The sequence below is a fragment of the Silene latifolia genome, chromosome 6, assembly GCF_048544455.1.
Source record: "Silene latifolia isolate original U9 population chromosome 6, ASM4854445v1, whole genome shotgun sequence".
NCBI classification, from domain to species: domain Eukaryota; kingdom Viridiplantae; phylum Streptophyta; class Magnoliopsida; order Caryophyllales; family Caryophyllaceae; genus Silene; species Silene latifolia.
The window spans coordinates 114,351,855-114,359,798 of NC_133531.1; the positions used below are offsets into that span (position 1 = coordinate 114,351,855).

At 40.5% G+C, this 7,944-nt stretch overlaps 1 non-coding gene across 1 annotated transcript; it reads right to left on the reverse strand.

Moving 5' to 3' along the window:
* Nucleotides 1-7,415: 7,415 nt before the first annotated feature.
* Nucleotides 7,416-7,522, reverse strand: LOC141589378 (small nucleolar RNA R71). Its single transcript, XR_012520319.1, has one exon. It is a non-coding gene; the product is annotated as a small nucleolar RNA R71 (small nucleolar RNA).
* Between the last annotated feature and the right edge of the window lie 422 nt (nucleotides 7,523-7,944).

The window sequence follows — 7,944 nt, forward strand, 5'->3', positions numbered from 1 at the left end:
ACTTTAGTCATTCGATCGACCAGTTCAATAATAGCATTTACTCGATCGAGCTCTATTCTTGGTCGATCGAGCAGTTTTTGGCTGAGTTTACTCGATCGAGTGGTTTTATTCCACTCGATCGAGTGGATTCGCTATGGGCTGGGCTTTTTAGCTTATTTCCGTCATTAGGTTAATTAATAATCCTATTTTCTTATAAATAGGAAGATTATGACGACTTTTAAGCTCTCTCCTTTTCCTCTGGAACTTGATCATACTTTGCTACTGTTACTTTCTTCCGGATTTAATTCAGTATTTCTTTCTTTCCCTTTCTTTTCTCTTTAATTTATGCTTATAATTATTGTTCTCCCTTTATTTCTTGTTTTCTATTTAATTATGCGTAGCTAATTCCCTTTGTATGTTAGGATTAGGGAAGCCGTCGTAGTAATATGATAGGATTGACTTGATTAGATTAGTCTTGCGATAAGAATTGTATTAGGCAATTTAATTGTTATTAGGTCAAATGAATGCATGCAGGAGACCAATTTATCTAGTTAACCCCGACCTGGATCGAAAGATTGGAAGGGAAGGCTTGCTTAATTACAATAGATAATACCTAATTTGGGCGAAAGCTAAGTTAGGAGACCCTAGGGCGGTTTAAGGACCGAAAGGTGACGACCATAGCTCTTCTTATCAATAGTTTAATCGACTCAGTTAACCCGATAGTGTAGCTGCCACGGTAGACCGACTCCTAGCATATTCCTTTCTCTTTCTGTTAATTTCTTACATTCATTTCTCTCTTGCCTTAGCTTCATTAGTTTAGTTCAACAATCAAAACCCCCATTTCTGTGACACCCTGACAGACCGAATTAAACAGATAGATAGCAATTTAGCCTCCCTGTGGAGATCGACCCTACTTACCGCTGACTTCTGTTAGTAGTAACTTAGGTATTTATTTTTGGTACAAAACGACCGTATCAAATTTTGGCGCCGTTGTCGGGGAGGCGACGCCTTTATCTGTTTTAATTTTGTCTGTTTTTCGCCTCAAGGGAAGACTGAGTACCTTGAGGCCGTTCTAATCTTTTTCTTCAGCGCTGTTTTGATAGGCCTACAGGTCTATTAGTCAATTTTTAGAGAAGATTGTCGTAGGGAAGGCTTGAGTACCTTCGACTCTTTTGCCAAGATGACGTCCGTTTCCCGACTTATTGCTCAGTTTGAAGCTCAAACTGAAAAATCTGCCAATTGGGAGAGGAAAGATTCTTGGGGTTGTGGTAATTACTATGATGTCGCTCCTCGACCACAACCATTGATGCAACAAGGCTATCAACAGCCTTGTTATTTGTTTCCACCGCAACCAACCCCTTCACCTGCTAGGAATGATGAGGTGGAAGAACTGAAGTCAACAATATTGGCACTTGCACTACAGTGTCATAATTCTAGTGCGGAATTTGATAGCCGTATAAAGGAGCTAGGGGCTCGGTGTGATCAATTAATTACCGAGCAAGAGCAATGTGAGACGGTGTATGCTATCAACACCGACATCATTCCGTCTTATGAAGTGCCCAAGTCGCCTATTATTGCTACTGTTGATGACTCGAGTTTCACGGGTACCGTTCACGCAGCTCACAGTACTGATATGCACGCTGATTTAAGAGCTTCGTTTGGAATTCAATTCGATCGAGTAACTCACAATACTCGATCGAGTTGGTTGGAGGACAGGCCACTCGATCGAGCTACTGCTATTGTTCGATCGAGCAATTGCCAGGAGAATGAGCTCGATCGAGTAAACTCGCATGCGGCTCGATCGAATGAATCGATGCTATAACCCTCGATCGAGAGGATGTAAACACTCGATCGAGGACTCTTGAGGAAGAAGCGTTCATTCAGCTATTCACTGATCCTCAACCGATTATAGATGATGAGGAAACTACTCGATCGAGTAGTATTACTGTTCGGTCAATTCCGTATCCACAACGATTGCTGCCACACCGTAGATTTCTGGACCGCATACGAGCTTTCAATGTCGCTGCTCATTACGATGAGATGATCACTCAGGTACCTACTTATGCTAATTTTATTTCTCAGATTGATTGGTCTGAGAGGGATGCCAGTGAGACGATAATGAATGTAGCTATGACTGAAGAGTGTAGCACACTTCTTCGGAATGAGACCCCCCTAATATGTCTGACCCAAGTCGTTTTCCTATTCCGTGTTCTATAGGGACCCATTCGTTTGATAATGCTTTATGTGACCTCTATTCTAGTGTCAACATTTTACCTTTGTCACTGGCGTTGAAATTGAGAGTGAATAAGTTTATGCGCGCTAGAACGACTATCCAGTTGGCTGATTACTCTTATGTACGGGTCAAAGGAGCTTTACATGACGTACCTGTTAGGATCGGGAATTTCTATATTCCCGCAGATTTCATTGTCTTAAACATACCCGAAGACCGCAATGTTCCCATTATTTTGGGACGACCATTTTTGTGCACTGCTGGCGCAATTGTTGATGTCGGGGTAGGGACACCTACCTTTCAGGTCGGAGGAGAGGACTTGGTTTGTACTAAGTCCGATGACCCTAGGGAGTCCATACCTATCATACCTTGCATTGATATTCCCCTTGTAGACTCCGTTGACATTCCGTCTGAGCCGTCTTTTGAGTCACATATTGTCGTTGCTGTTGTAACACCTCCGCCCCATTCTGGGAGCGAATTGGAGGGACATTGTTTTGTTTCTCTTCTTACAGGTCTTGACAAGTTCACAGACCCGAGAGGCGAGATGGGTGCTCCGAGTCTGGAATCCGCAATTGCCTGGATAGACGACCCAGGAGGAGGTGTTGATAAAGCTACACCGCCTAGGAAGAAGCTGCGTGATGAGACAATAGTTTGGGACCGGATCTTTGTGGGAAGTCATTGTTCTTACATTGCCAAGCTGTGGAGGCCGGATGTCCGCTTGACGATTGCTGAAGCTACCGCGTCCAGTCAGAGGCCTAGTAGTGGACCAATAATCTGTGCTATTAAATGATAAGAAGAAGGTCGAGCTGGGACCTGTCTGAAGCTAGCGCTACCCGGGAGGCAACCCGGCGATTTTATTTTGCATTTTATTTAATTTCAGTTGTAATAAATGGTTTTTATACCATAAACTATTTTAGTATGCTTGTTTAGTTAGTTTGCGGGTTGTTTTACATTTCGTTTAGCGGGTTGGTACAATGAGTACTTTTTCTGATGAATCCACTCGATCGAGTAGAATTTCTACTCGATCGACCACCTGCAAAAAGAGAAACCACTCGATCGACTGCTATTCCCCTCGATCGAGCGGTTTTGGATGCCCATTCTACTCGATCGGCCACTGTTCATCTGCTATCGAGTGTATTTGACTTGGATTAGCTTCCCGAGACGTTTTTCCGGGCCTTTTAGCAACCTCCCATATTCATGGTCGGTTTGGGGAGGTCCCTTTATTCGCGTATCTTGTAAGTTTTCCGCATTTACTCTCTTTCTCTTTTAGTTTGCGTTTCCTTTCCATGTTTTGGTACAATGAGGGCATTGTACGGTTTGGTTTGGGGAGGTTATGCATCCATATCTATGTCTGCATCTTGTCTTTAATTGCATTTATGTTATCACGTTTAATTTATGTATTGCATTGTTTTTATTTTCATATAAAATTTAAAATCTCATAAAAATTAGAAAAATTGAAAAATTCAAAAAATTTCACGGTTATTTTATCATGTAGGTTGAGTCGGAACGGTAGATTTCCATGATGAAATTGCACTATATTTGTCTTTTTGCTTAAGCCTTGCAATAAACTATATATTATTTTAGCTTTGTCTTATTGCATAATCTACGAGTTAATGTTTAATTTAGCTGAACGAATAGACTTGACCTGAAATTTTGGCAACCTACTTATAATTTCTAAGGAATTAAAGCCTTATAAACTGGTGTCATTTATGACCGGTTTCATGTAGGATTGTGAGTAGTTACTCCTTGCATAACATGTATCATCAATTTGCACGTATATGAAATTCAATTGCTTTTTGCCTTCATACATTCGGGTTAGTGGTTGGTGTCACATGCAGGGAGGTGCTTACATTTTCCCCTTCTTTCATTTTTTTCAAGGGATAAACTCCACATTAGCCAAATTTGCCTGTTGACCCTTAGCTACATTCCAAATTTAGCCTGCCTTGTCAAGCTAGTTTAGATTGTTCTACGGTATATTGTCTATTGTATCAAGTTTGGCTTGCATCTATTGATTCGGAGTTGGTAACTTATGAAGAAAAGGAGGATGATGAAAAAGACGTGAAAAAGAAAAAAAAAAAAGGAATTCGAAAATGAAAAAGAGAAAAAAATTCGAAAAGGAAGAAAAGAAGAAACCGAAAAAAATAGAAAAAGAAAGGAAAAATTTGGAAAAAAGAGATGTTGTTTGTTGATTAGTCGGTTTCTGCTCCTATGTTCTATCCTATATCATTTGAGGAGTGTTTCTAGTTCGGTTTGGTGAGATTTTATGCCAAATGAAGGGCATGTGCTTAATTCATAATTGAGTTGGAAATGGATATGTTTCATAGGGTTTTGTTTAGGTACTAGCTTGGCGGCCTATACCTCCACATTCCCATAAATGTTTTGCCTTTTCTTACCCATTGCCTCACTTTACCATATTTTTGTAAGCCCTCGGCTGTGACAGACCTTGTTTGGTTGGAATGTATGTACGGTAGCTAGAATTGTCTATCATATTAGTTGCATGCATGCTTATGTGGGTCGTAGTCTAGGTGAGCGACTATTTATTTTTCTCTCTTACATATATATGTTCACCCTTTGCTTCATGAGGGAAGAGTGACCCGTGAGAGTCCATTTTTAAAGGTCTTGCAAGGTCGACGGTTCAGCTTTATTATAAACACCCTATAACTCGTTTGCATTTGACTGTTTAGCTATAAGTGTTAGTTTGTTTGCATTAAATTGGCTTAAGTGGGCATTTGTAGCTAGCTCTGAGTTATCTTTTCCGTTCCATTAGTTGCATTTTAGTTTACTCGGGGACGAGTAAAGGTTTGGTTTGGGAAGATTTGATACGTGCATTTTATATAGTCTTTTTAGCCTATTTTATGCACGTATTTCTATGCTTTTATCGTGGTTTTATGCTACGAAATGCCCCGAATATGCTACTTTGGTGTATGTTGTCTTAATTGCAGGAATGGACCATAAAATAGTGAAATCAAGCCATTTACCGTCCGTTTTGCATGCATTTGGAGGAAGAGTGGATTTGGAGCGGGAATTATAGCTGTCTTGGGATGCGTGAAGCTATTTTGGGAGCTAAAAGGACAAGTCAAAGCTGAACTAACGTGATTAATGAGCTGCTGAAGTTAGTTTCCACTCGATCGAGTGCTTTTCTAGTCGATCGAGTGGTTTTAGGTCTAATAAACAGTCGATCGAGCACTTTAGTCATTCGATCGACCAGTTCAATAATAGCATTTACTCGATCGAGCTCTATTCTTGGTCGATCGAAAGCGCTTTTGGAGTTTACTCGATCAAGTGGTTTTATTCCACTCGATCGAGTGGATTCGCTATGGGCTGGGCTTTTTAGCTTATTTCCGTCATTAGGTTAATTAATAATCCTATTTTCTTATAAATAGGAAGATTAGGACGACTTTTAAGCTCTCTCCTTTTCCTCTGGAACTTGATCATACTTTGCTACTGTTACTTTCTTCCGGATTTAATTCAGTATTTCTTTCTTTCCCTTTCTTTTCTCTTTAATTTATGCTTATGAATATTGTTCTCCTTTTATTTCTTGTTTTCTATTTCATTATGCGTAGCTAATTCCCTTTGTATGTTAGGATTAGGGAAGCCGTGGTAGTAATATGATAGGATTGACTTGATTAGATTAGTCTTGCGATAAGAATTGTATTAGGCAATTTAATTGTTATTAGGTCAAATGAATGCATGTAGGAGACCAATTTATCTAGTTAACCCCGACCTGGATCGAAAAATTGGAAGGGAAGGCTTGCTTAATTACAATAGGTAATACCTAATTTGGGCGAAAGCTAAGTTAGGAGACCCTAGGGCGGTTTAAGGACCGAAAGGTGACGACCATAGCTCTTCTTATCAATAGTTTAATCGACTCAGTTAACCCGATAGTGTAGCTGCCACGGTAGACCGACTCCTAGCATATTCCTTTCTCTTTCTGTTAATTTCTTACATTCATTTCTCTCTTGCCTTAGCTTCATTAGTTTAGTTCAACAATCAAAACCCCCATTTACGACTGACACACCGACGGACCGAATTAAACAGATAGATAGCAATTTAGCCTCCCTGTTGAGATCGACCCTACTTACCGCTGACTTCTGTTAGTAGTAACTTAGGTATTTATTTTTGGTACAAAACGACCGTATCAGCCATAGCGAGAGCTCGTTAAGACTCATTCTATGGTTGACAATAAGGCCGGGAGGTGGTTGTCATAAGATCTAAAGCATTGACAATATTATCTATTTCTAGTTAGCATGAGCATCTATATATTTCCATGTGTGACCCGACTCCCCTAGACTCCTTTAGCATTATATATTTATATCATTTTATTTACAAGTTTACCAAACCAAACCAACCAAACAATTGAATCGACCTAGATAGAATTCTACTCATAACAATTCATTACGCAATTCCCGTCTCCTTGCGTTCGACCCCTACTTTACTACATTAATTTGTTAGCCAAGTTTAGGGTATCTTTGTTAGGTGTGAGATAGCCTATAAAATTTTGGCGCCATTGCCGAGGAGCACGGTTTTATTGCGTTTAGAATTGTTGATTTATATCTTGTTTTTTTTGTCTTAAGGAACACTTGTTCCTTGAGACCGTTACTTGCAAGTTTCTTGAGATTTGTGTCTTATGCTCAGGTCCTCTCGTACCGGAGAATTGATTCCCTTTGATCCGGAGCCCGAGAGAACGTTCCGTAGCCAACTCAATTATTTTAAGGAGCTTGACGAATCATCTAGTCTCGGTAGTTTGGAATGCATTCATACCAACTATCCCATTCATGAAGAGGAACAAGGTTCTAGTTCATCATCTCCACCGCCACCACCATCTCCAATAAAAAAGATGGTGAAACTTTCCGATCATTCTAAGCCCACTGCGGCCATGCTTCCAAGGGGTATCACTACTACCAAAGTATGAGTCGCGGAATTCGAGATCAAATTGGCTTTCATTAGCCTTGTGGAGAAAAGGCAATTTGGGGGAAGTATTTTGGAGGATCCCAACTTGCATGTGCAAAATTTTTGTGACTATTGCTCCATGATTAGGCAAACGGGAGTCACACAAGCTAAATAAGGGAGATACTCTTCCCTTTCTCATTGAAGGGCATGACTAAGCTATGGATCAATAGCCTTGATACAGAAGCCACGGGGACCACCAATTGGGAGACTTTGACTCTTGCTTTTTACCAAGTATTTCCCACCGGAGAAAACTCAAACTTTGAGGAGCAAAATCACGGGGTTCCGCCAACAAGCACTAGAGAGCATGTATGAAGCTTGGGAAAGGTACAAGTAGTTTCAAAGATAATGCCCACATCATGGGTTGGATCCTTGGTTTCTTCCTATAACATTCTACAATGGATGTTGTGCCGAGTCCTGACGAGTTCTTGATTCCGCAAACAATGGGCAGTTTGATCAAATTGACACCGATATGGCTCATACCATAATTGAATCCATGGCGATCCATAATGCTCAATATGTCAATAACCGGAGTGCACCAATCAAGGGTAAGCAGGAATCTTCTGATACATCCATCTTGAAGGCTCAAATTGCCTTGCTTCAACAACAATGGGAGGCTAGAGATGCAAGGGCCTCTCTCCAACAAGTCAATGCTATGTCCACTACGAGCCAAATAGTTGTTTGTGATGGTTGCGGAGGAGCGGGACATGTTGCAATTTATGTACGACAACTCTTGAGGAGGTAAATGTTTTTCAAAGTTTTAAGCAAAATACATATCCTCCGGGTAC